The 26,161-nt window shown below is 45.0% G+C and overlaps 1 protein-coding gene across 4 annotated transcripts in view; it reads left to right on the top strand.

Annotated features, from left to right (window-relative positions):
* The window catches only part of LOC141130212 (uncharacterized), a 47,976-nt gene that overhangs the window by 4,701 nt on the left and 17,114 nt on the right, over positions 1 to 26,161 (top strand). The window contains exons 2-3 of one of the 4 annotated variants that reach the window (XR_012242075.1): positions 12,835 to 13,235; positions 16,836 to 17,111. The gene's annotated coding sequence lies outside the window, so the exon portion shown is untranslated. Of the gene's footprint in view, positions 1 to 12,338; positions 12,435 to 12,834; positions 13,236 to 16,835; positions 17,112 to 21,103; positions 21,486 to 26,161 lie in introns of those variants that run through there. The other 3 variants (XM_073618119.1, XM_073618118.1, XM_073618120.1) reach the window with 3 other exon arrangements.

Genomic DNA, 26,161 nt, shown 5'->3' with positions numbered 1-26,161 from the left:
ATTTCCCTCAGATGAAATGGCTGTGGTAATTACTAAGGCAGTAAAACTGATCAAATCACCTGTGCAAAATAATGGAGAGCCTAAAAACATGACCTGTTGGGGCGCCTTGAGGACTGGAGTTGAGAAACACTGCCCGAGACGATATAGAACAAACCACTCCAAGAGTGCATATTCTCTAAATGAAACTTTGAATTGGGTCACTGTTAAACCTCATTAATAGGTATAGTTCAAAAATATTGAAAATTATTTTATTGAGAAAGATAAAAACTATCGCAATTATACAAAACTATCAAAAGGGGCAGGATGCACAGATGACAATATAATGATTCAATTGTACATAATACAGTAACCAACTCTATCGACATATATGATATGACAATAGCAGACCCAACGTTTCGAGTTTATTAAAGGTAAACTTCTTCTTCAGGGGTAAAGGGTTACGTTGCGACAAAATTAAGTCTGTAATTAAAAAGGAAAAAAAGACATAATTGTAAGAACATCTAATGTATTCCATCTCATTCAAATGCCCAAAACAAGTTTATTAACCACTTGTCGACCGCCGCATGTAGATATAGATCGACAGAATGGCACGGCTGCGCAAAGGGGCATACCTGTACGTCCCTTTGAATTTGCCGCCGTGCCATCGTGTGGGCGGCGGTGCGTGCCCGCCGCGAGCTCCATGAGTAGGATCGCGGGTCCCGCGGACTCGATGTCCGTGGGGATACCCGCGATCATCTCATGGAGAGGAAGGACGGGGAAATGCTATTGTAAACAAGAATTTCCCCGTTCTACCTAGTGACACTGTCACTGATCACAGCTCCCTGTAATCGGGAGCGGTGATCAGTGACGTGTCACACACAGCCCCTCCCCCCCACAGTTAGAACCACTCCCTAGGACATACTTAACCCCTTCACCGCTCCCTAGTGGTTAACTCCTTTACTGCCAGTCACATTTACACAGTAATCAGTGCATTTTTAATCGCACTGATCGCTGTATAAATGTGAATGGTCCCAAAATAGTGCCAAAAGTGTCCGATCTGTCCGCCATATGGTCGCAGTCACGATAAAAATCGCTGATCGCCGCCATTACTAGTAAAAAAAAAAATTATTAATAAAAATGCCATAAAACTATCCCCTATTTTGTAAATGCTATAACTTTTGCGCAAACCAATCAATATACACTTATTGCGATTTTCTTACCAAAAATATGTAGAAGAATACGTATCGGCCTAAACTGAGGAAAAAAATTTTTTTCTAGATATTTTTGGCGGATATTTATTATAGCAAAAAGTAAAAAATATTGCTTTTTTTTCAAAATTGACGTTTTCTTTTTGTTTATAGTGCAAAAAAACCCCCCCAAAAAAAACCGCAGAGGTGATCTTATACCACCAAAAGAAAGCTCTATTTGTGGGAGAAAAAAAGGGCGTCAGTTTTGTTTGGGGGCCACGTCGCACGACCGCGCAATTGTCAGTTAAAGCGATGCAGTGCCGAATCGCAAAAAAGTGCTCTGGTCTTTGGCCAGACAAATGACCCGGGGCTGAAGTGGTTAATATAGTATTCAAAACATACATTGATAGATGAATACTGACCACATATATATTATGTACATATTTGCAGACATCTATGGCATCCAATTAAAAAGCTGATCAGCTGCAGCCTTTTTTAGAACTAAATGTGTACCTCAAAATGGGATTTTAAGGGCAATGCAGAAATTGGCAGTGTTGAATTATAGTTAAAAAGAAGTTTATTGATACAAAAACGAATAGGATATACATGAACATACACATTGATCTATAGTTAAGAATAATTATAAAAACATCAGATATATGGAAACATATGATGCATCCTACTGCTAGTTACAAGTACCACCCCCAATAGGTGTGATGGCGTCCTGATAGCAGATTTCCAACGCGTTTCAACTTATTGTAAGGATAAAGTCTTCCTCAGGGAGGGACTGCATCACATTCTAAAATTTTAAGTAACAGCATGATTATTGGTATATACTTAAATATTTGTTTGTTACCTATATCTACAGAAATCGCATTACAACAGAAAAGTATTATATGCGACTTACATTTGCATTTAACTGTGAAAAATCGCTTTCCCAGTGCTGGCAGGGGTCCTAACACGTGATTGTCAATGCTGCTCAAATATCCTCTACGGGATGGCCTGGTATATTGTGAAGAAACCAGTATTTGGCAGTCGTGATAATTAAACAACTGAAAAACATGAAGGTATAAGGGAAATGCTAAGAAATTGAACATCAAAAAGGTCAAAGAATGGAAATAATGGTGATTCGTAGGGGAAATAAGGTTCCCCAGGGCCATCATAGAGTAAAAGAGATCAAATACCTTAAATTGGTTGTGTCAGGTGTCACTTGGAACAATACACCTGACACAACCAATTTAAGGTATTTGATCTCTTTTACTCTATGATGGCCCTGGGGAACCTTATTTTCCCTACGAATCACCATTATTTCCATTCTTTGACCTTTTTGATGTTCAATTTCTTAGCATTTCCCTTATACCTTCATGTTTTTCAGTTGTTTAATTATCACGACTGCCAAATACTGGTTTCTTCACAATATACCAGGCCATCCCGTAAAGGATATTTGAGCAGCATTGACAATCACGTGTTAGGACCCCTGCCAGCACTGGGAAAGCGATTTTTCACAGTTAAATGCAAATGTAAGTCGCATATAATACTTTTCTGTTGTAATGCGATTTCTGTAGATATAGGTAACAAACAAATATTTAAGTATATACCAATAATCATGCTGTTACTTAAAATTTTAGAATGTAATGCAGTCCCTCCCTGAGGAAGACTTTATCCTTACAATAAGTTGAAACGCGTTGGAAATCTGCTATCAGGACGCCATCACACCTATCGGGGGTGGTACTTGTAACTAGCAGTAGGATGCATCATATGTTTCCATATATCTGATGTTTTTATAATTATTCTTAACTATAGATCAATGTGTATGTTCATGTATATCCTATTCGTTTTTGTATCAATAAACTTCTTTTTAACTATAATTCAACACTGCCAATTTCTGCATTGCCCTTAAAATCCCATTTTGAGGTACACATTTAGTTCTAAAAATTACAAGGGATGCTGGCAATGACACGGCCAACCCTCTGAGTCATACATTTATGTAAACGATCAGCTGCAGCCTTGCAAGAGCCAGGATGAGCCAGAAAGGGATATAGCGCCTAGAAGATGAAAGGTGTCCCATACCTTTGCTGCAGTTCCACAAAGGGCGTTTCAAACGTCAGAAACCCCCCATAGAGAGAAGGCAGGACCTATTTAAAATAAATAAAAATAAATGTTTGAAGACATTCCAAGGTATTTGAAAAGATGCATGCCGTGCTGATTTCTTCCCCCTTTCTGTGTGGTGATGACATCTGACCAGATATAATACCCAGACCTGTTGGTCATCAAGCCCTTTTGACCTGTATGGCATATGCTATTTCAGGCCACTATTTCTGGTAAGCCTCCATGATTTCTGGTGATGGTCCTGGCACTGATTTCAATCTTCTGTGCACTTCTGGTCTCCCTACGGTCCATTTATCTACCAGGTTGCCGGGTCTAAACAATCCCTCTGCATGCTCAGGAGACACCTGTTTATCATCGCTTATGCACTGTTACCACGGACTTTTTGCTTTTGTTTTTTTCACCTATTGTGATATGGACTTTATATCTAATACCATTTTGTGATGTTTTTTTTTCACCTACCATTTGATTTAGTGAATGTATATAAGTGTTATTACTTTGTTCACTAGTTACATTCATTCACGTGGCACTTTTTGGTTCACACTGAAATGTTTGCTTTGAAGTCACTTAATATTTAAGATTTTTCCACTATTCAGATTCATTTATTCATCACTTATTTACGGAGCTTATAGCGCCACACTTTTGAATTTTTTATTGTTATTTTGATCCTGAGTCTACGGGTGTGTTGGTTGCTGTTTTTGTTTACTTCCAGCGCAGCGCTGTACTTAACCTTTGTATACCAATTTATACTAGAATAGTTACTACTTTTTTGGAATGAACACTCACAAGTGAAACAAATCCTGAACAAATATTGGCATGTTCTAACTAATGATCCACTCATAGGTCCCTTCGTTTCCCCAACTCCCCTTGTCACCTTTAGACGTAATACATCAGTAGGGGACCTTTTAGTTAAAAGCGAATTCAAGGGACTCACTCAAGGTGATCCCTGTAACACCCTTGGCACTTTTCCCTGTGGCGCATGTGGCTACTGTCGTTATATCAACACAGACAGAAACCCATGCCTTCCCAATGGGTGGAGGTTCACCCCCAAACATTATGCCAATTGCCAAACCACATTTGTAGTGTATTTATTGCAATGTGAGTGCGGCTGCTATTATGTTGGTAAAACTATTCAAAAACTGTGCAAAAGACTATACCGACATAATGCAGCTATGAAAAGTAGCAACTCTGATTTTTCTTGGGGTCGCCATGTAGCGGCTGTCCATAACAGCGGCTTCCCCAAAATTTCAGTGCTAGTACTTGATCGACTCCATCAAACCCCTAGAGGAGGGGATCTGAATAAGATACTTCTATAGCCGAATGACGGATACAGTGCAGTCGACCAGTTCTGGGAGGGAGTCATATGAAGTCCTCTCATGATCATGCCCTCCACGCGCCCACTGCAGTGTCCTCCGGACACTGCTGATCACAGATTGAGGTAAAGAGCCAGTCAGCGGCCCTTTATCATGTGACCAGCTGTGTCTAATCACAGCTGATCACAATGTACACACAAGCCGGTTATCGGCATTTATTTCCTCACGCTGACAGGCATGGGGAGAGGAGAAGAGAGCTGATAAACTGCTTGGGTAAAAGGGACATCTACACTGATTATCAGTGCAGTCCCAACAGTGCCCACCAGTGCTGCCAATCAGTGCCCATCTGTGCCTCCTCATCAGTATCACCTATCAGTGCCCCCTACCAGTGTCCATCAGTGCTGCCTATCAGTGTCCATCAGTGCCTCCCATCAGTGCCACCTATCAGTGTCCATCAGTGCCACCTATCAGTGCCCATCAGTGCAGCCTATCAGTGCCCATCTGTGCCTCCTCATCAGTATCACCTATTAGTGCCCATTAGTGCCCAATACCAGTGCCACCTATCAGTGCCAATCAGTGCAGCCTATCAGTTCCTCCTCATCAGTATCACCTATCAGTGCCCGCTACCAGTGCTCATCAGTGCCGCCTATCAGTGCAGCCGATCAGTGCAGCCTATCACTGTCCATCAGTGCCACCTATCAGTGCCCATTAGTGCCACCTCATCAGTGCCCGTCAGTGTAGGAGAAAAATTACCTGTTTGCAAAATTTGAAAACAAACTATGATTTTTTTTTCAAAATTTTCTGTCTTTTTCGTTTATTTAGTGCAAAGAATAAAAAACTAAGTGGTGAATAAATACCACCAAAAGAAAGCTCTATTTGTGGGGAAAACATGATAAAAATGTCATTTGGGTACAGTGTAGCATGACCGCACAATTCTCATTCAAAGTGCGACAATGCTGAAAGCTGAAAATTGGCCTGGGCTGAAAATTGGCAGTATTGAAGTGGTTAAAGGTGACAATTGAAGTAAATGCTGGTTTTGTTATTTTAGCTTTTAATGAGATATTCATTTTTCTCTTACTAATTTTGCCATTACCCACTTTAGCTCCAGAAGATTTACCCCCTTTATGCCCAGGGCATTTTTTGCTATTTAGCACTGTGCTACTTTAAATGACATTTGCACGGTCATGCAACACTGTACCCAAATTAAAGTTATATAATTTTTTTTCACACAAATAGAGCTTTCTTTTGGTGGTAATTGATTACCACTGGGTTTTTAATTTTTTGCAATATAAATGAAAAAATACAAACAATTTTGAAAAAAACAAACAAACAATATTTTTAAATTTCTGTCATAAAACATATCTGATAAAATCATATTACTTCATCAATTTAGGCCAAAATGTATACCCCTACAGTACATGTCTAGCTCCAGCCAAAAAAATACATTTTTAAGCTTTTTGGATAATATAGGGAAAGATTATAATTACCCCTGTAACATTTGTTTTGCTGTCTGTGCCCCTGTTCAGAAGATTTCACCTCACTTTCTGTCCCAATGACAATTGGATTTTGAAAATTTTGAGTTATTAGGGAAACAAGGATCGGTGATAAAGCATAAGTAGAGACACCTTTTTCCCATATTAACTCTTAGAGGAGAGAATTTCCCTTCCTAGGGGTAGATTTCCTCTCACTTCCTGTTGTCTCCCTCTGTTTGTAAGTCGGATGTTTGAAAGTAGGGGACCGCCTGTATATACTATACGGCCTGCCCTATATACTCTGCAGAAAATTGGGCCTTAGGTGTTGGTGGTTCCAGAACACTGTAAGCCCTCACAGCTACTCTTGGATGCTGGAACGAGCCCTACTGTGAAATATTATATCAAGAATTTTAATACATGCCCCTGTTGAACAGGGGCAGAAAAATTGGGCCTTTGGTGGTGGTGTGGTGGTGGTGCCACAACACTGTAAGCCCTCACAGTTACTCTTGGTGGGCGCTGGAACGGGCCCTGCTGTGAAATATTATATCAAAAATTGTAATTACATGCCCCTGTTAAACAGGGGCAGAAAAATTGGGTCTTAGGCAGTGGTGGTGCCACAACACTGTAACCCCTCACAGATTCTGTTGTTGAGCGCAGGAATGAGCCCTGCTGTGAAATATTAGAGCAAATATTGTAGTTACAGGCCTCTGTTAAACGGGCAGAAAAATTGTGCCTTAGGCGGTGGTGGTGGTGGCACAACACTGTAAAGCCTCACAGATACTCTTGTTGAGCGCAGGAATGGGCCCTGCTGTGAAATATTAGAGCAAATATTGTAATTACATGCCCCTGTTAAACAGGGGCAGAAAAATTGGGCCTTAGGCACTGGTGGTGGTGCCACAACACTGCAACCCCTCACGTATACTCTAGTTGAGCGCAGGAACGAGCCTTAGGCACTGGTGGTGGTGCCCTGAAACAAAAATGTTCTTAGAAGCTATCAACATGAACATTGAGGAGGAATAGGATAGTCACTTAGCATAACAGGATAGTCACTCAGCATAGGCAGTCTTCAAGGGATCTCACATTCATAGAAAAATTATTCGGTTACATCAGCATCAGGTGCTTGGTAGCTGGTGATCCAAGACTGATTCATTTTTATGAAGGTGAGCTGATCAACTGAGTCTCTGGACAGGCGCACTCTGTGATCGGTTACAAAGCCTCCAGCAGCACTGAATGTGTGTTCAGAAAGAACGCTGGATGCAGGACAGGCCAGTAGCTCAATTGCATATTGTGCAAGCTCTGACCAGTGATCCATCCTCAAGACCCAGTAACCCAGTGGATTTTCGGTGGGAAAGGTGTCCAAGTCTGATCTTGCCCCTAGGTATTCCTGCACCATGTAAAACAGACGCTGGCGATGGTTGCTGGAACCGATCATACCTTGGGGCTGCGGACCAAAAAATTGTCTGAACGCATCGGTCAGACGGCCACCTTCTCCACCGCTCCTTCTTTGACTGACCGAAGCCTCAGCAACACGTTGTCCAGAAACAGGAGTTTGTAACCTCCCAGTCTCTGGGAACGCGTTGCACAGACCTTTCTGCAAGGCCTCCCGAAGATGTTTCATCCTCTGCTCCCTCTGCGATGGCAAGATAAGGTCCGCAACCTTACCCTTGTAACGTGGATCAAGGAGGGTTGCCAGCCAGTATTGGTCCTTCTCCTTGATACCACGAATACGAGGATTCTTACGCAGGCTTTGCAGGATCAGGGAGGCCATGCAGCGTAGGTTTGCTGAGGCATTCGGTCCGGAGTCCTCTGGGTCACTAAGGACGACATGGTCCGCAGCCACCTCCTCCCAGCCACATACAAGTCCATGTGTTTCTTGGGACTGATCCCTTAAAGACTGCTGCTGATGCTGAGTGCCAGGCTCCACCTCCACACTGACACAATCTTCCTCCTCCTCCTCCTCTTCCTGTGTGATCGGCGGGCACGCAGGAACACTGTCTGGATAAAGGGGGCCTTGAGAGCTAAGGAAGTCCTCCTCTTCCTGCCTCTGTTCTGCCTCAAGTGCCCAGTCCATTATTCCACGCAGCGTGTGCTCCAACAGGTGGACAAGGGGGACAGTGTCACTGATGCATGCACTGTCACTGCTCACTATCCTCGTGGCCTCCTCAAATGGTGACAGGACAGTGCATGCATCCCTGATCATGGCCCACTGGCGTGGGGAAAAAAAACCAAGCTCCCCTGACCCTGTCCTGGTGCCATAGTTGCACAGGTACTCATTGATGGCCCTCTGCTGCGTGTGCAGCCGCTACAGCATGGCCAACGTTGAGTTCCACCTGGTGGGCATGTCACAGATTAGGCGGTTCTTGGGCAGGTTAAACTCCTTTTGGAGGTCCGTCAGCCGAGCACTGGCATTATATGACCGGCGGAAATGCACACAGACTTTCCTGGCCTGTCTCAGGACATCCTGTAAGCCCGGGTACCTGCCCAAGAACCGCTGCACCACCAAGTTAAGGACGTGAGCCAAACAGGGCACATGGGTCATTTGTCCCTGTCGGAGGGCAGAGAGGAGGTTGGTGCCATTGTCGCAAACCACCATTCCTGCCTTAAGTTGGCGTGGCGTCAACCACCTCTGAACCTGCCCCTGCAGAGCTGACAGAACCTCTGCCCCAGTGTGGCTCCTGTCCCCCAAGCACACCAGCTCAAGCACCGCATGGCATCTTTTGGCCTGCATACTTACGTAGCCCCTTGAATGACTACGGAGCACCGCTGGTTCCGAGGAAGAGGCCATGGAGGAAGAAGAAGAGGAGGGGGTGGAGGAGAGAGGTGTGTCACAATCATTAGCATTTTGGAGGCGTGGTGACGGAACAACCTCCAACACTACTGCACCTTGTCCTGCATCCTTCCCAGCTGCCAGCAGAGTCACCCAATGCGCCGTGAAACTTAGGTAACGTCCCTGTCCATGCCTGCTGGACCATGAGTCAGCGGTAATATGCACCTTACCGCTGACCGCCCTGTCCAGCGAGGCATGGACATTGCCTTCCACATGCCGGTAGAGAGCCGGAATCGCCTTCCGTGAGAAAAAGTGGCGTTTGGGTACCTGCCACTGAGGAACCGCACATTCCACAAACTCACGGAAGGGGGCAGAGTCTACCAACTGAAAAGGCAGCAGTTGAAGTGCTAGCAATTTTGCCAAGCTAGCATTCAACCGCTGGGCATGTGGATGGCTGGGAGAAAACTTCTTTCGGCGGTGCAGCAGCTGGGGCAGGGAAATTTGCCTGGTACAATCTGACGTTGGTGTACCAAAAGCAGATTGCCCACAAGTACTTGGCTGTGACACACCTAATTGTACACCTTCATTCCTCTCAGTGCAGGTCTCAGAGAGGACTGAAGGTCTAGTGGGGTTGGAAATCTCAGCTGATGAGGAGCAAGGAGAGGTCCTCTTTGTTCTTTGGTGTGGGTCTTTTAGATACACTTGCCAACGAACTGCATGGCAGGTCAACATATGTCTGGTCAAGCATGTGGTACCCAAGCAGGAGATGTTTTGGCCACGTGAGATACGCTTGCAACATATGTTGCAAATAGCAGCGGTGCGATCTGATGCACTTGTCTCAAAAAAGGCCCACACCAAAGAACTTTTTGAATAACGCGCAGAGACTGCAGCGCCCTGCACATGTGGTGCTTTGGGGTGTGATGCAGTCAATGTGCTGCCCTTAGGCTGGCCCCTGGAGGGCATCCTGCCTCGTTGGTGATGTGCTGCCTCCTCCTCCTCCTTCTCCTCTCTCCTATCAGGCACCCACGTTGAGTCAGTGACCTCATCATCCCCTCCCTCCTCATCACTGGAGCAAACCTGGCAGTATGCTGCAGCAGGGGGAGCATGACTGCCAGATTGCTGTCCTTCTTGGGCACCCCCTCTGTCCGTGCTCATGTTACTGCCTTCATCGAGCTCAGTATCATCATCAGAGCCTTCCAAACGCTGGGCATCCTCCTGGAGCATGTACCCAACACTGTGGTCAAACAGTTCGAGGGACTCCTCAGGAGGACATGGTGGGGCTAGGGAAGGAGTCACTAATGACATTGAGCCGAGGGAAGAGGCCGCTGCTTTGCCAGACAAAGTACCCTGGGCATGGGTGAGAGAGGATGAGGAGGATGAAGACGGCTTGGTCATCCACTCGACCAAGTCTTCCGCATGTTGCGGCTCAACAGCTGCCGAAAAAAAGGCCAAGCGTGTCCCATGGCCACGTGCTGATGAGGATGCACCGTCTCCACGACCAGCACTAGACACAGAGCCTGCTTGCCCTCTCTTATTGGCTTGTGACTGTCTGCCTCTCCTTCTTGGCCTTCCAGACATACTAATGGCCTGTAGCTGCACTAAGCTGGGATATATATATATATATATATATATATATATATATATATATATATATACTGATACTGCAGCTAGCAAAATCAACTGCCTGCCTGTAGTATGAGAACACCACCAACCTTCTACAGGTAGCTTTAGCTGAACACTGTAAGGTGGACGCACCCCACTAACTTGTAGGTTTAGCTGAACACTGTGAGCAGGACGCACCCCACTAACTTGTAAGTTTAGCAGAACACTGTGAGCAGGACGCACTGCACTAACTAATAGGATCAAAAGAACACCAGTAATTTTCTTCAAAATACTGTAACAAGACAAGCCTGCCTGTCAGTAAGAAGATAACAGGAACAGATCTAGCCGAACACTGTGAGCAGGACGCACTGCACTAAATGTAAATAGTCTAGCTGCCTGACTGTGGTACTAATAGGATCAAAAGAACACCAGTAATTTTCTTCAGGTAGCTTTATATACTGTAACAAGACAAGCCTGCCTGTCAGTAGGAAGATAACAGGAACGGATCTAGCTGAACACTGTGAGCAGGACGCACTGCACTAAATGTAAATAGTCTAGAAGATAACAGGAACGGATCTAGCTAAACTGAATACAGTGTATATATATATATATATATGCAACACCTGGGATGCATATATATACACAATACACTTTAAGTGCAGCTAACTGACTGACTGTCCTGCCTAATCTAGCTAACTCAAATGAAATGACACTGTCTCTCTCTCTCTCTATTTCTCAGCACACCGGAACACACTGCACAGGGCCGCCGTGCAGGCGGCCTTATATAGTGTGGGGCGTGTACTAAATCCCCTGAGCCATAATTGGCCAAAGCCTCCTTGGCTTTGGCCAATTACGGCTCTCTGTTAAGGCGGCGCTGTGATTGGCCAAGCATGCGGGTCATAGTGCATGCTTGGCCAATCATCAGCAAGCAATGCACTGCAATGCCGCAGTGAATTATGGGCCGTGACGCGCCACACGAATTTGGCGCGAATGGCCCATATCGTTCGCAATTCGGCGAACGACCGAACAGCCGATGTTCGAGTCGAACATGGGTTCGACTCGAACACGAAGCTTATCCCTACTACTGAGGAGTCTGAGCACACACTAGCAGAATACTATGTCTAGGTTGTTAAGACAAACACGTACTAATCCCTCTTGCCTCATTATCCTCATTATTAAAGTAATGGTGGGTGTTATTTCGTTACTCCTTTACCAATATTTAACTAGGTGCACTTTGGGTGGAGGATTGTCTTTTTATCCCCTTTTTTTCTCTTACTGCATCCCTCACTATCCTAGTTGTTCCCCCCTTCCTTATCTTCTCCTCCTCTTCCCTTTTTCCTCTTCCCTCTTTATTCCCCTCCCCCCCTTCCCCCCCTTCTCCTCCTCCCCCCTTCTCCCTTTCCCTCCCCCCCCTCCTCCCTTTCCTGTCCCCCCCTCCCCCCCTTCCTCTTCCCCTGGGCCTGTTCCTTTTCCCTTTCTTTTTCTTTTTCCTTCTCTCTGATTCCCTGGCTTCCTTATCCTTCTCATCCACTCCCTGGCTCCCTTATCCTTCTTTCTTTCCTTTCTTTCTTTTCCCTTTTTTCCCCTTTTTTCTCTGGTCATCTTACTCAATCCTTCATTTCAGTTCACTTGGGTGGCTGCCACTTATCCAAATTGGATCCTAATTTCCATTACCTAATGTACACTTTATCTTCTTTATATACCAGTGTACTCTGCCATAAAAAAAACCCCGTGCTCACCCCCGGGGGAGCGCCCGTTTCTGGGTGTCGCACAGTGCCGTCTAAAGCCCGGATTGGGCAGTGGTTGGTGAGCGTATACTCTTATCTGAGAACAACTATCACTCCAACGTTATTTATTGTTATCATATCATTTCTGTATATTGTATGTATAATTATGGTTATTTGATTTATAGGGAACTTACTTGGACGCCTCCTGAAGAAGCGGTCAATTCGCGAAACTGTTGAGGTTACGTTCCCAAGTATTCTAATAACAGCCTTCAACTACCCTTGTGGGCGCTTTTAAACGTTACTGTAATTTTTGTATTGTAATAGATACTTGTGAAATCTATATTGAGTATGTATAGATGTTTTTAAGCTGATGTTTTTGAATAAATTCAATTTTTACTTATAATTGTATGCCTTTATGAGGTACCGGGATAGTCCAATTAGCTGTGGGTGGTGAGGTGGGACTTGATTGGAGTAGTCCCCATTAGTTTCTCCCCCCAACCCCCTCTTTCCACAACCTTTGTGGTATAGTGTAACATAAATGTAAGAGTAGGATAGTTTTGAAAGTAGCTGAGATGTGATGTGATCTGTAGAAGTTGTAAAAATGTAGATATAGTTTAATTCTGGGTTATTAAAGATATAGTTTTCACACTAATCAGTCATACACATATGTTCTTTCATTAGCATTTGAAAGGACAGGACCAGTTCCACAGATCGAGTTAAAACCTAGATGCCAATAAAAGTCTCCCATCTGAGTAAACAAAGATTGCCACCTTTCTGAAGCCTCAAAGTAAAATACTAGCCAGGTTGGCTACAAGGGCTGGTGAAACGCGTCAGCAGCGTGACATCAGCACGTCACTCCGGAACCACGTGCTTACTGGATGGAGTGGCAGCAAGGAATGAACAGCTGACGACCGGCCTTTTACCATCCTGGACGGTCGTGCAACTTCAAGAGCGGTAACCAATATACAGCGAGGGTTTCGACTTCATGGCAGGAACATGGCCCAAGTAGGAGCAATTTTGTCAGCCATAAACTTCCTGGGGTAGAATATCGCTACATGAGGACGGTGGACACCCTCCAAACGGTGAGAGATCTATTGATCCAGTCTTTATTTGTATACCTGGATGTGCTCTCCCAGCTATTAGCACTCCCCCTGATGCTTCTGCCATTACTCTTCATCCCCTTTTCCCCTCTGCTATTTACCTAACATCATCTATGCAAACTTGCCGGCTGCATCTGCTGTTTATCCTGCTCACTCATTATGGTTTGGGTCTACATGTTTTACTGACCGTGCTGAACCAACACATCTAATGAACTTTCACTAGCAAGCTCCATCCATTCACCATATACCCAACTATACCACATCAATGACCTATGATTAACAGGACTTACTCCATTAATATTTGCTTTGATTTTTTTCCCGATGTCATCAGTGCCTGTGAGTGATGATTGTGGCATGTATGTGTGATCTATAGCCGCGGCTCCCTTTGTTTTTAGTTTTTAATGACAACGTTGTCCTTATTTTAATGGGTCAATGATAGTCACTTATCCTTGCCCCCCCCCCCCTTTTTCTATAATTGTCCTTTAGTGTGGTGTTGAATTTTTGTATTAATAAAATTAATTTGTTTTTTCCACTGTGTTCGGGTTTTTTCTGCCCTCTTAAGAGAACTGTATTCTCTTAGTTTCTTTGTATGCCTTTAGGGCAGCCCGAACTGCATCCCACGTTTCAGTGTGGATGAAGGTTTATACACAATTTATTACTTGATTAATGTATTTATTTTTGGAGGTTGATCCAGGCAGCAAACCCCCTTTTTTCTGGCTACAAGGATCTTCAGGGGGAATTCACAAGGCTTCAAAATGTCTGCAAGCTTTGATTGGTATCAACGCATCTGAAGGAATATATTTGATCTCTCATAAAAACTCCCATATTAGTGGCAGAGAGATGAAAATAATTCCTTCTGATGGTACATAAGTTGGGCTAAACGTACATGTAACTCTGTTGTTGTATTGTGTGTGGAATCCTAAAGAAACACACAAAACTGTTATATGGTGCCTGATTGCAGCAGGCAGGCAGTGATTGAGGCTCTAATTGGCTTGAAAAAGGTTGGGCTTGGGGCACAGAGCACTGCGCCCCGAACCCACCCACTTGTGACACAAGCAAATCAATATTCGCTATTGTCTTTTGGCTTCGCCTCCCAGCCAGTCAGGACAGGAGGCGGGTCGGGTTGGCCGGGAGGAGAAGCCAAGGAAGAAGCTGCAGCGCCGCAACTGTGGAGGGGTGAGTGTGGACCTGGGGGTGTTTGTTTAAAAAAAAAAAAACTTTAGCACCAGCTGCCACTGTAGCCCAGAGTTCAGCTTTAAAAATTCCACACCTAAGTGATATTTGTGAATGGAGCATTTTTAGCTGTAAATTAACATAACAGATTGAGTACCCACCAAATACCACCAAGCTCTATTTATTGGGAAAATTGACATAAATTTTACAGTGGTGCAATTGTCAGTTAAAATAACACAGTGCCGTATCGCAAAAAAAAATACCTGTCATGAAGGGGGTAAATCTTCCAGAGGGCAAGTGGTTAGCAGGGTGTGGCCGTCCCTGTTTTTTTTTTTTCTGCAAAGTACATTTTATTGAAGTTTTACAAATATTAAAAAATTATACACAACAGTGCACAAAAAAATATCAACCCACAATAGTGGAATATAAAACCATTACAAGATAAAAAATGAAGCAAACTAAACATTTGCCCCACAGAACATGCACTGATAAATCCTCCGGCTGGAGGAAGATGATTGTCAAGCCAGTGAGATGTTACCCTATCACATCAAAGTATGACAAGTAGAAGAGTTCCCACATTCCTCTCCCCACCAGGAAAGCACCACCCCATATAAAACTATCATTCAGGTAACATTAAAGAGAAGTAATTCTGAACATCATTCCATTTCCCTCAAGAGTTACTTTTTAAATAACCATTGGATACCAATAGGAAGTAAGCATTTAGGAGGACAGAGGAATAGTACCATATATCAATGCTAGACTGTAGCTGAAGAAATCCAGCCCACCCCCCAAACATTATCAAACTTGGTAAGGGCCCCCTTGATCACAGCACTGTGACCAAGTCGTCTAGCCGAAACGTGTGAGCCTATGTTTATTATATTTACTATCATGTCATAATAAAGTCTTCGTAAGGATTATCTGGAGTTTCCGGCTATACTTTTCGTTCCAGTATTCTAATCCATCTCTACTCCTAAATCCACTACTGAAAAAATGTTGAACGAAAATATGGGAACTAGAGGTTCCAAACCCGCGCAAACCAATAACCAAAAAACAAACAAACCACAATAAAGAACTGCGTGTTGTAAAGTGTAAAAACACCTATACCGTGAAAAAGAAACAAAGGAACCACGCTCTTATATCATAAATCACCATAGTGAATACACTTTACAACACGCAGTTGTTTATTGTGGTTTGTTTGTTTTTTGGCTATTGGTTTGCGCAACTAATAGTTGTCCTGTGGACAGATTCTCCCACCTGAGCTGTGGATCTCTGCAGCTCCTCCAGAGTTACCATGGGCCTCTTGGCTGCTTCTCTGATTAATGCTCTCCTTGCCCAGCCGGTCAGTTTAGGTGGATGGCCATGTCTTGGTAGGTTTGCAGTTGTGCCATACTCTTTCCATTTTTGAATGATGAATTGAACAGAGCTCCTTGAGATGTTCAAAGCTTGGGATATTTTTTTAAAACCTAACCCTGCTTTAAACCTCTCCACAACTTTATCCCTGACCTGTGTGGTGTGTTCCTTGGCCTTCATGATGCTGTTTGTTCACTACGGTTCTATAACAAACCTCTGAGGGCTTCACAAAACAGCTGCATTTCTACTCAGATTAAATTACACACAGGTGGACTCTATTTACTAATTAGGTGACTTCTGAAGGCAATTGGTTCCACTAGATTTTAGTTAGGGGTATCAAAGTAAAGGGGGCTGAATACAAATGCACCCCACACTTTTCACATATTTGTTTGTAAAAAATTTGGAAAACCATTTATCATTTTCCTTCCACTTCACACTTCGAGTTGGTCTATCACATAAAATTCCAATAAAATACGTTTATGTTTCTAGTTTTAACATGACAAAATGTGGAAAATTTCAAGTGTTATGAATACTTCTTCAAGGCACTGTAGTTCTACATTAACCTTAATAATATTAACTAATAATCTTATTCTTAACCATAATCTTAACTCACCCTGTAACCCCTGAATCTAAATATATCCTAATTCTTAACCACCAACACCAATCCTAACCGTAACCCCTAACATAACCTAATCTCTAGCTACTACCTAATTCCTAATCCTACCCCTTAAGCCCTGACCCTGATTTTAATGCCAAAGGTCCAGTCTCATTGCCAATACTACTGGTGCCACTAAATGTAGCATTACTCAGTTATTGGCACCAAATCCAAGTTCTCCACCAGACCAACAGTGGGACTGACACATGGTGCCCAGAGCAATGGCTCTCCAATTTGGGGTAGTTTATAGAATACCAAAAAATGGCTTCCAAAACACCATTACTACAAGAGAAATAACTTTCACTATATCAAGTCACAGTAATTGTTTTATTGTCACCTTATTCCATTTTCCATTCATGAGCTTCACCTTCGTCTGTTCTTATCACTGTTATTCTTCTTCATAGGTAGTAGAACTTGGAGTTGATGGGTGATGGTGGACTGAATTTAAAATATCATGGACCAGCTGGGCTTTATTTGCTTGCATGAGGAATGTTGGATTCCAGCCACACCTGTGATTAATGAAACCTCTCCAAATCTCATGGACAATCTTCATGTCATTAACGCCAAAGCATTTTTTCACTGCTTTTCTTTTATCTGATGAATGTTGTAATACTAAAAGCGATCTCTTTAAAAATTGCACTCTATATTTGTATAGCTTTAATATTAATTATTCACTTACATTAATGGAAGTGACTGTGTCTTGTTTTGTGGGATCTGTATAATATTTTTATCTGTAGTAATAATGCAGCTACAGTACGAATCCATGGGACTTGCATTACCAATGGCCACCAAGTGGCTTAAGAAGAAAACTCCATAAAATGGCAGCAGGCAGAGAGCAAAATTCCCCCAAAATCCATATGAGATTCTTAACTGAGCATAAAGCCCGGCAGGCCAGGAAAGGGAGGAGATGAAAATTGAGGGCCACATGCCCTCAACATGGGGGAGGGGTGCTCCCCCCACAGCACCTTGCCCCCATGTTGATAAGGACAAGGGCTTCTTCCCCACAACCCTGGTCCAGAGATTGTGGGGCTGAGGGGGTTAGATTATCAGAATCTGGAAGCCCCCTTTAATAAGGAGGCCCCTAGATTCCAGCCCCCCATGTCAATGAGTAGGGGTATATTGTACCCCTACTCATTCACCAGCAAAGTGTCAAAAAGTAAATTAAAACGCACACTCAGTGTTTGACAGGACCCAAGTGCCTGGTTTGGTGTTTGGGGGCCCCCCAGATCCTGACCCCCCAATGTGAATTTAGTACCCCTGCTCATTCACCAAAAATATGTGAAAAGTAAATAAAAACACAAAGACAATTTTCGACAAGTCCTTTATTAAAAATCAATAAACGTGTCCCTGATGTAAATCCAGTGTCAATCACGATGACCTCTGTCCACCTAACCACATATGGGGTAGATCACACAGTGATATCACTGAGTGACCATAGCTGTCTCTCCGAGACCACCATGCATGACGCCATAGGGTGACCCCGCCCCCATGTTTACTTACCAGCTGGGGAGAAGCAGCTGTCATTTGGCAAATTTCTCTGGACAAGGCCAGTTATGATCAGTGGGTGGCGGGATTTTTTTTTTAGTGCAGGTCAAATTGACATATTAATAGAGATGCCTCCAGATGAATGTTGCAGCAAAATTCAGTTCCAGGGGCCCCTAAAAATGATCATGATGTTGCATCTGTCTTGATGTCAGAGACCTGAAGACAAGATCAATAATGATGGGGAGATCCTACAGCCATTGTCTAACCAGCCTGGAACATACTGTAGCTTCTCCCCAGCAAAAGCCATCGATTCAAAAATCTACTCTGGGTCTTGGTGCCTACTACCTTCTAATCTGTCATGCAACACTAACTACCTAAGTGGCTGTCGGATGCCTAACTTTGCTCTAGCCTATGCTGACCCCTGTGCTAAAGCTTCTCGCCCCCACCTCTACCCTCTCTCTCTTCCCTCCTCTCTCTTCCTTCCTCTCTCTCTTCCCTCATGTCTCTCTCTCTATTCCCTCATCTCTCTCTCTCTTCCCTCCTCTCTTTCTCCTCCCTCATCTCCCTGTCTTCCTCCACTCTCTCTCTCTTCCCTCCTCTCTCTTCCCTCCTCTCTCTCCCCCCGCTCTCTTCTCTCCCCTCTCTCTCTCTTCCCTCCTGTCTTTCTCTCTCCCTCCTGTCTCTCCTTCTCTCCACTCTCTCTCTCTCTCTCTTCCCTCCTCGCTCTCTTACTCCACTCTCTCTCTTTCTATCTTCCCTCCTCTGTCTCTTATCCCCCCTCTCTCTCTTCCCTCCTGTCTTTCTCTTCCCCCCTCTCTTCTCCCTTATACCCCTTTCTCTCTCTCTTCTCCCCCCCGCCTTTCTTTCTCTCTTCATTCTTTTCCCCTTCCCCCTTTGTTTTCCTTCCTCTCCCCCTCCCTCCTCTGTCTCTCTTCCTTCCTCTCTCTCTCTCCCTTCCTCTGTCTCTCATCTCTCTTTCCTCCTCTCTCCTCCCTCATCTCCCTCGCATCCTCCACTCTCTCTCTTCCCTCCCCTCTTTCTCTTCCCTCCTTGCTCTTTCTCACCACTCTCTCTTTCTCTTCCCTCCTCTCTCTCTCTTCCCTCCTCTCCCTCTCTTCCCTCCTCTCCCTCTCTTCCCTCCTCTCCCTCTCTTCCTTCCTCTGTCTCTTATCCTTCCCCTTCTCCCTCTCTTCCCTTCTCTGACTTCCTCCCCCTCTTTCTCTTCCTTCCTCGCTCTCTTCCTCCACTTTCTCTCTCTTCCTTCCCTCTCTCTCTTCCCTCTTGTCTTTCTCTTCCCCCTCTCTCCCCTCCTCCTCTCTCTCTTCCCTCCTCTCTCCTTCCTCTCTCTCTCTTCCCCCTCTCTCTCACATCCTCCCTCCCCTCTCTCCCCCACTTATACTTTCCTCTCCCTCATCTCCCTCCACTCTCTCTCTTCCCTCCTTGGCCTCTCTTTCTTTTCCATCTTTCTCTCCCCCTCTCTCTCTCTTTCCTCCCCTCTCTTCTATTCTCTCTCTGTCTCTTCTACTCTCTCTTCCCTCCTCTCTCACTTTCTTCCCTTCCCACTCTCTCTCCCCCCTCCCTCTTCCCTCCTCTTTCTCACTCTCCTCCCTCTTCTCTCTCTCTTCCTTCCTCTCTCTCTCTCCTCCCTCCCCCTCTCTCTTTCTCTCTCTTCCTTCCCCTCTCTCTCCTCTCTCTATCTCTTTCCTTCTCTCCCTCTCTCTCTTCCCCCTCTTTCTCTTCCCTCCTCTCTCTCTCTCATCCCCCTCTCTCTCTCTCCACTCTCTCTCTTCCCTCCTCCCCCCTCTCTCTCTTCCCCCTCTTTCTCTTCCCTCCTCTCTCTCTCTCATCCCCCCTCTCTCTCTCCACTCTCGCTCTTCCCTCCTCTCTCTCTCCTCCCTCCCCTCTCTCTTTCTCTCTCTTCCTCCCCTCTCTCTCTTCCATCCTCCCCCCTCTCTCTCTCACCCCCCTCTCTCTCCGCTCTCTCTCCCCTCCTCTCTCTCTCTCTATCTTCCCTCCTCTCTCTCTTCCATCCTCTCTATCTCACTCTCTCTCCTCTCTCTTCTCTCCTCTCTGTCTATTCCCTCCTCACTCTCTCACCATCTTCTCCCTCTCTCTCTCTTCCATCCTCTCTATCTCTCTTCCTCTCCTCTCTCTTCTTTCCTCTCTCTCTATTCTCTCCTCTCTCTCTCTTCCATCCTCTCTCTCTCTCTCTTCGCCCTCCTCTCTCTCTTACCTCCCCTTTCTTTGTCTCTTCCTTCCTCTGTCTCTCCTCTGTCTCTCATCCTCCCCTTCTCCCTCTCTTCCCTTCTCCCTCTCTTCCCTCCTCTCTCTCTTCTCCCTCCTCTCTCCTTTTCCTCCTCTCTCTCTGTCTCTTCCTTCCTCTGTCTCTCATCCTCCCCTTCTCCCTCTATTCCCTTCTCTCCCTTTCTTCCTCACCCCTCTTTCTTCCCTCCTGTCTTTCCCTCCTCTCTCTCTTCCTCCGCTCTCTCTCATCCTTCCCCCTCTCTCTTCCCTCCTGTCTTTCTCTTCCCCCCTCTCTCTTCCCTCCTGTCTTTCTCTTCCCCCCTCTCTCTTCCCTCCTGTCTTTCTCTTCCCCCCTCTCTCGCTCCCCTCCTTTCTCTCTCTCTCCCCCTCCCCCTCTCTCATTCTCTTCCCTCCTCTCTCCCCCCCTCTCTCTCATCCTCCCTCCCCTCTCTCCCCCCTTATACCCCTTTCTCTCTCTCTCTTCTCCCCCTCCTTTTTTTCTCTTGCTTCATTCTTCTCCCCCTCCCCTTTGTTTTCCTTCCTCTGCCCTCCCTATTTCCCCCTCTGCTCTCCTCTCCCCCCTGCCTTCACTCTTTCTTCCCCCCCTCTCCCTGCCTTCCTCTCTCTCCCCTCTTTCTCTTCCCGCTTCTCTCTTTTCCCCCTCTCTCTATCCCCCCATTTTCCCTATGTAGGCAGTACTCAAACTGCCTCACACATGGCCATCACAAGCAGCAAAGCCCCCTTAGTCATACAGGTTACAATGTACACAGATGAGGGCCCGAGGCCTTGTCTTACCATCCCATTGGGGGGACATTGATTTGCTACATTGCTGCTGTGATCATGTAGGCAGACATAGATCGGGACGAATCTCCCCCTCCCCCAGTAGTAATTCATTTGCTCTAGGTCTCTGGTGGAGAACTGAAGGAACATCCACAGGGGTGCTCAATCTGTGGCTCTCCAGCTGTTGCAGAGCTACAAGACCCATGAGGCATTGCAAGGCTGACAAGTACAAGCATGACTCCCAAAAACAGAGGCATGATGGGACTTGTAGTTTCACAACAGCTGGAGGGACACAAGTTGAGCACCCATTCCCTAGAAGGAGCCTGCCTCCTCCTTGCTGGTTATGCTATATGAGTGGGCGAGGATGGGGCCGCCCTGTATTATGCAAACTCCAACGATGACGTCAGTGGGAGACTGGTCCAGTCAGAGCGTAGCATTCTGGCGGTGTTTTCAACCTCCTGCTATGCTTGGCACATGACAGAGGTCTGGTGCCTGGAGCCTCAGCACAGACTATTCTTCTCCACCGCAGTGCTCTTCTGATCTCTGTGAGTAGAACCCTTCATGTTTCAGTGACACTTGCACAGCCTTTCTCAACCGGGCAGTGCCGTCATATCATAACATTCTGTTTCCTGCTACTTTGGTGAAAGAGTTGACTTCCACCCTTTAGTGTCAGGAAGCCTCTTCCAATGAAATCTATTGTCTCCATCTGCCCAGCCCCCTCCTGGTACACACAAATGGCAACCACCACAACCTATAACTGGCCTTTGCAGCAAGAAGCGCATGTCAAAAAACAGCAAGCAATCATACCCAGCTCAACTATCCAGCCAGCCTGCAACAAACTGAATTGACCCTAACAGTTCACAGTAAAACCAAGGGGTTTAGTTCACCCCCTCCTGACCTGCGATGTCACATCTAGAACGGGAGGGAGGTGCAACTGTTCAGCAGACACTGAGAGAGTTTGCTCGGTCAGCCTAGTCCCTGCTTAGTATAGGGCAGCCATGAAATCCCCTCCACAGGCTCTGTATTCTCTGTATAGATAGGTAAGGATGTGTTCATGTGGCCGGTGTTACCAATACAACCGTATTACCTTACACATCACGGATACTACAGACTTGCCTGGAAAGTGCTGTGACCATTGTTAGTACACTGACTGTCTGTATCATATGAATGTTTATATTGTGTAATAGAGAGATTCTTCAATGTGCACTCAGCCAAACATTTCAATGAATGCAAAACAGAGAGAAAAGAGAGAATGAAAGAGAGAGAGAGAGAGAGAGAGAGAGGAAAGAGAGAGGAGAGAGAGAGAGAGAGAGAGAGAGAGGAAATAGAGAGGGAGAGAGAGGAAATAGAGAGGGAGAGGAGATAGAAGAAAGGGAGAATGTGAATGAAAAAAATGATAGAGGGAGAATGAGAGAGAAATAAGGAAAGAGAGAGAGAAGGAATGAGAGAATGAGAGAGAGAGAGGAAAGAGAGAATGAGGGAGGGAGAGAGAGAAGAAAATGAGAAAGAAGAAAGCGAGAACGAGAAAGAAAAAGAACGATAGAGGGAGAATGAGAGATAAAGAAGGAAAGAGAGAGCAGGAATGAGGGAGAGGACACAGAGACAGAGAGAGAAAGAGAGAGAGATAGAGAGGAATGAAAAAGAGAATGAGAGAGAGGAAAGAGAGAATGAGAGAGAGAGTAATGAAAGAGAGAATGAGAGAGAGAGTAATGAAAGAGAGAATGAGAGAGAGGAAAGTGAGAATGAGAGAGAGGGAGAGAGAAAAGAGAGAATGAGTGAGAAAGAAGAAAAAGAAAGTGAGAAAGAAAATAATGAGGAAGAGAGAAGGAGAGAGAGAGAGAGACAGAGGGAGGAAAGAGAGAATGAGAGAGTGAAAGAAAGAGAATGAGAGAGAGTGGAATATGAGAGAGAGAGGAAATAGAGAAAGAGGAGAGAGAGAGGGGGGATGAAGGAGAGAGAGGAATGAATGAGAGAGAGAGAGCAAATAGAGAATGACAGAAAGGAATAAACGAGGGAGAGAATGGGAGAGGAAAAAGAGAATGAGATGAAAGTGAGAATGCAGGAGAGAGAGGAAATAGGGAGAATGAGAGATGAAAGAACGAGAAGGAGAGAGGAAAGAGAGAATGAGAGAGAGGAATGAATGGGAGAGAGAGAGAGAGAATGAGAGAGAGAGAGAGAGAAGGAGAGAGGAAATAGAATGAGAGAGAGGAAAGAAAGAGAAGTAGAGAGGAAATAGAATGAGAGGAAAGAAAGAGAAGGAGAGAGGAAATAGAATGAGAGAGAGGAAAGAAAGATGAGAGAGAGGAATTAGAGAGAAGGAGAGAGGAAATAAAATGAGAGAGAAGGAGAGAGGAAAGAGAGAAAAGGAGAGAGGAAATAGAAAGAAGGAGAGAGAGGAAATGGAGAGAAGGAGAGATGAAAGAGTGAGAGTGCGAGAGAGGGAGAGAGAGAGAGAGAGAAGAAAGAGTGAATGAGAATGAAGAAGACAAAGAATGAGAGAAAGGGAGAGAGAGAGAGAGAAGGGAAGAGAGAGAAAATAAAGGAGAAAATGAGAGAGAGTGGACAGAGAGAATGAAAGGGATGAAAGAGAGAATGAGAGAGAAGAACAAGAGAATGAGAGAGAGAAAGAGGGAAGGAGAATGAGAAAAAAGAATGAGAAAAAAGAATGAGAGAGAGAGGGGGAAAGAGAAAGAGAGGACAGTGAGTATGAGAGAGTGAAAGAAAGAGAATATGAGAGAGAGAGAGAGAGAGAGAGAGAGGAGGGGTGAGAGAGAGAGGGGGGGAATGAGAGAGAGAAAGAGAGAGGGGAGGGGATAAAGAGAGATAGAGAGGAGAGAGGGAGAGAGAGGGTAGAGAGAGAGGGATAAAGAGAGAGAGAGGAAAGAGAGAGGGGGAGTGGGGAGTAGAGAGGAGAGAGAGAATGAGAGAGTGAAAGAATGAGAGAGAGAGGAGAGAGGGGGGAGAGAGAGGGGTAGAGAGGAGAGAGGGGGGAGAGAGAGAGAGAGAGGGGTAGAGAGGAGAGAGAGAGGAGAGAGAGAGAGAGAGAGGGGGGGATAAAGAGAGATAGAGAGGGAGAGAGGGGGTAGAGAGAGAGGGATAAAGAGAGAGAGAGGAAAGAGAGAGGGGGGAGTGGGGAGTAGAGAGGAGAGAGAGAATGAGAGAGTGAAAGAAAGAGAATGAGAGAGAGAGAGAGCTCAGTCTTACAATCATATAACCAATCCTTAAAGTCTTTCTTTTTTGTCTAAAAATAACAAACATATTATACTTACCTGCTCTGTGTAGTAAATTTGCACAGAGCAGCCCCGATCCTCCTTTTCTCGGGTCCCTCTTCGGGCTCCTGGCCCCTCCCTCCTGCCGAGTGTCCCTACAGCAAGCAGCTTGCTATGGGGGCACCTGAGCCAAGCCGCTGCTCTGTGTGTCCATTCAGACATGGTGTGCTGTGAACACGGCTTATCGCCAAAACTAGTCTGCTGCTGACTGTGAAGGCTTTACAATAAATACGCTTGTGTTATGGAGTTGCCGGCTGCTTCTTTTTCTTGATGACGGTTTTTCTATTGGTGTGTGGGAGGACACCTCGGCTTGGACACCCTGACTGCAAACTTCCAAAGACTTCTTTTTCCACTGTTCTGAGCCATAACAATCTTTGATCGAATGAATCCATTCAGACATGAAGGCATGACTCGGCCTCACCCCCTCTCTCTCCTCATTGGCTCACTGACATTGATTGACAGCAGTGGGAACCAATGGCACCTGCTGTGTGTCTCAGCCAATCAGGAGGGAGAGTCCCGGACAGCCGAGTCTCTCGCACAACATCGCTGCATCAGGTAAGTATTAGGGGGGCTGATCCACACAGAAGGCTTTTTATCTTAAAGTGTTACCAAACCCAGCAATATAAAAACAATGAATTCACCCCCCACAGTGCACACAGCTTCCAAATCATCTTTTTATATCAAAATACTGCCGCTATATACCTTTTTTTCATCTGTATATCGTGGTCACATGGTAAACTGCAGGGTCCCAGTGATTCCGTGTTCATGTAGGAGGAGATTTCACTTTCCTCTGATGAAACTTCCTATGCATCAGTGAACCCTCACCCGCGATCCGGCCAGTGCTGATTGGCGCTGTGCCAATGACATGCTCAGTTCACAAATAAAAAAAAAACCTTACAAACTTTAAAAAAAACAAAGTTCACACAACACAGCATGATATGATATTGTTTAAAAACGAGACGTATACAACCCAAAATATATTATTAACATGTAATAAAATCTTGTGTGAAATAGGAAATGTTCTCTCCAGCATAAAAGACACAACTGAGCATGTGCAGGTTCGGCTACCCTGCCTGTGTGTTAGCTGGCCTTCCCCAGATAGACAGTGCAGGAGGGGGAGGACCTGTGCATACAGGATCAAACAGCCTTTTTACACAATGCAGAGGATTAACCCCTTAAGTTCCACAGTGAGTATAACAAGCATGCTATGCTGCATATACAGACAGATTTTACTGTTGTGGGTTTCAGTAACACTTTAATGCACAGAATGCATTGAGATAAAAAAAAGCTTCTGTCTTTACAACCCCTTTAACTCTTAACTGGTGCAATTTTAAATGTTTCATACACAAGTTAAAATCTGCATTTTTGGGGAAGAGAAGAATTTATTGGAACCCCCAAACATAATAGGTTTCCTGAAAGCAAAGGCCCTGTAGAATAAAATGATTGCACTTGCGATCTTTTCGTTGCACGATATTTGTGCAGCTGCTTATAAAAGATCTATTTTCAGGAAGAAATAGCCGTGTTTCTGTTCTTATTGTTATCAATCTTCCAGTATATACAGTATTTTAAAAATTTAATGTGGCATACTGCATAAATTGTAGGCGCTATACATATACCTGCACCAAATAAATGAATATGTTATTGATATGCTTCTTGTAGAACCATGCCCATTTTAAATGAATTCCCCGCCACTAATTAAAGTACATGCTCCGCCTACAATGACTTTCTGGACACTCAAAAAAAACCTTTTTTGAAATGTTGGCATACATGCTCTTCAAACCTTCCTTTTTTTAAAGCTTTACCTGGGTAGAACAGACCCTAAGCCCCAGCACCTCCCACCTTAACCACTTCAATACCGGGCACATACCCCTTCCTGCCCAGACCAACTTTTAGCTTTCAGCGCTGTCGCACTTTGAATGACAATTGCGCGGTCGTGCTACACTGTACCCAAA

The sequence above is a fragment of the Aquarana catesbeiana genome, linkage group LG01 (assembly GCF_042186555.1).
Source record: "Aquarana catesbeiana isolate 2022-GZ linkage group LG01, ASM4218655v1, whole genome shotgun sequence".
In the NCBI taxonomy this organism is placed as follows: Eukaryota; Metazoa; Chordata; class Amphibia; order Anura; family Ranidae; genus Aquarana; species Aquarana catesbeiana.
Note: the sequence above shows the minus strand (reverse complement) of the source record. Positions and strands in the feature narration are given on the sequence as shown.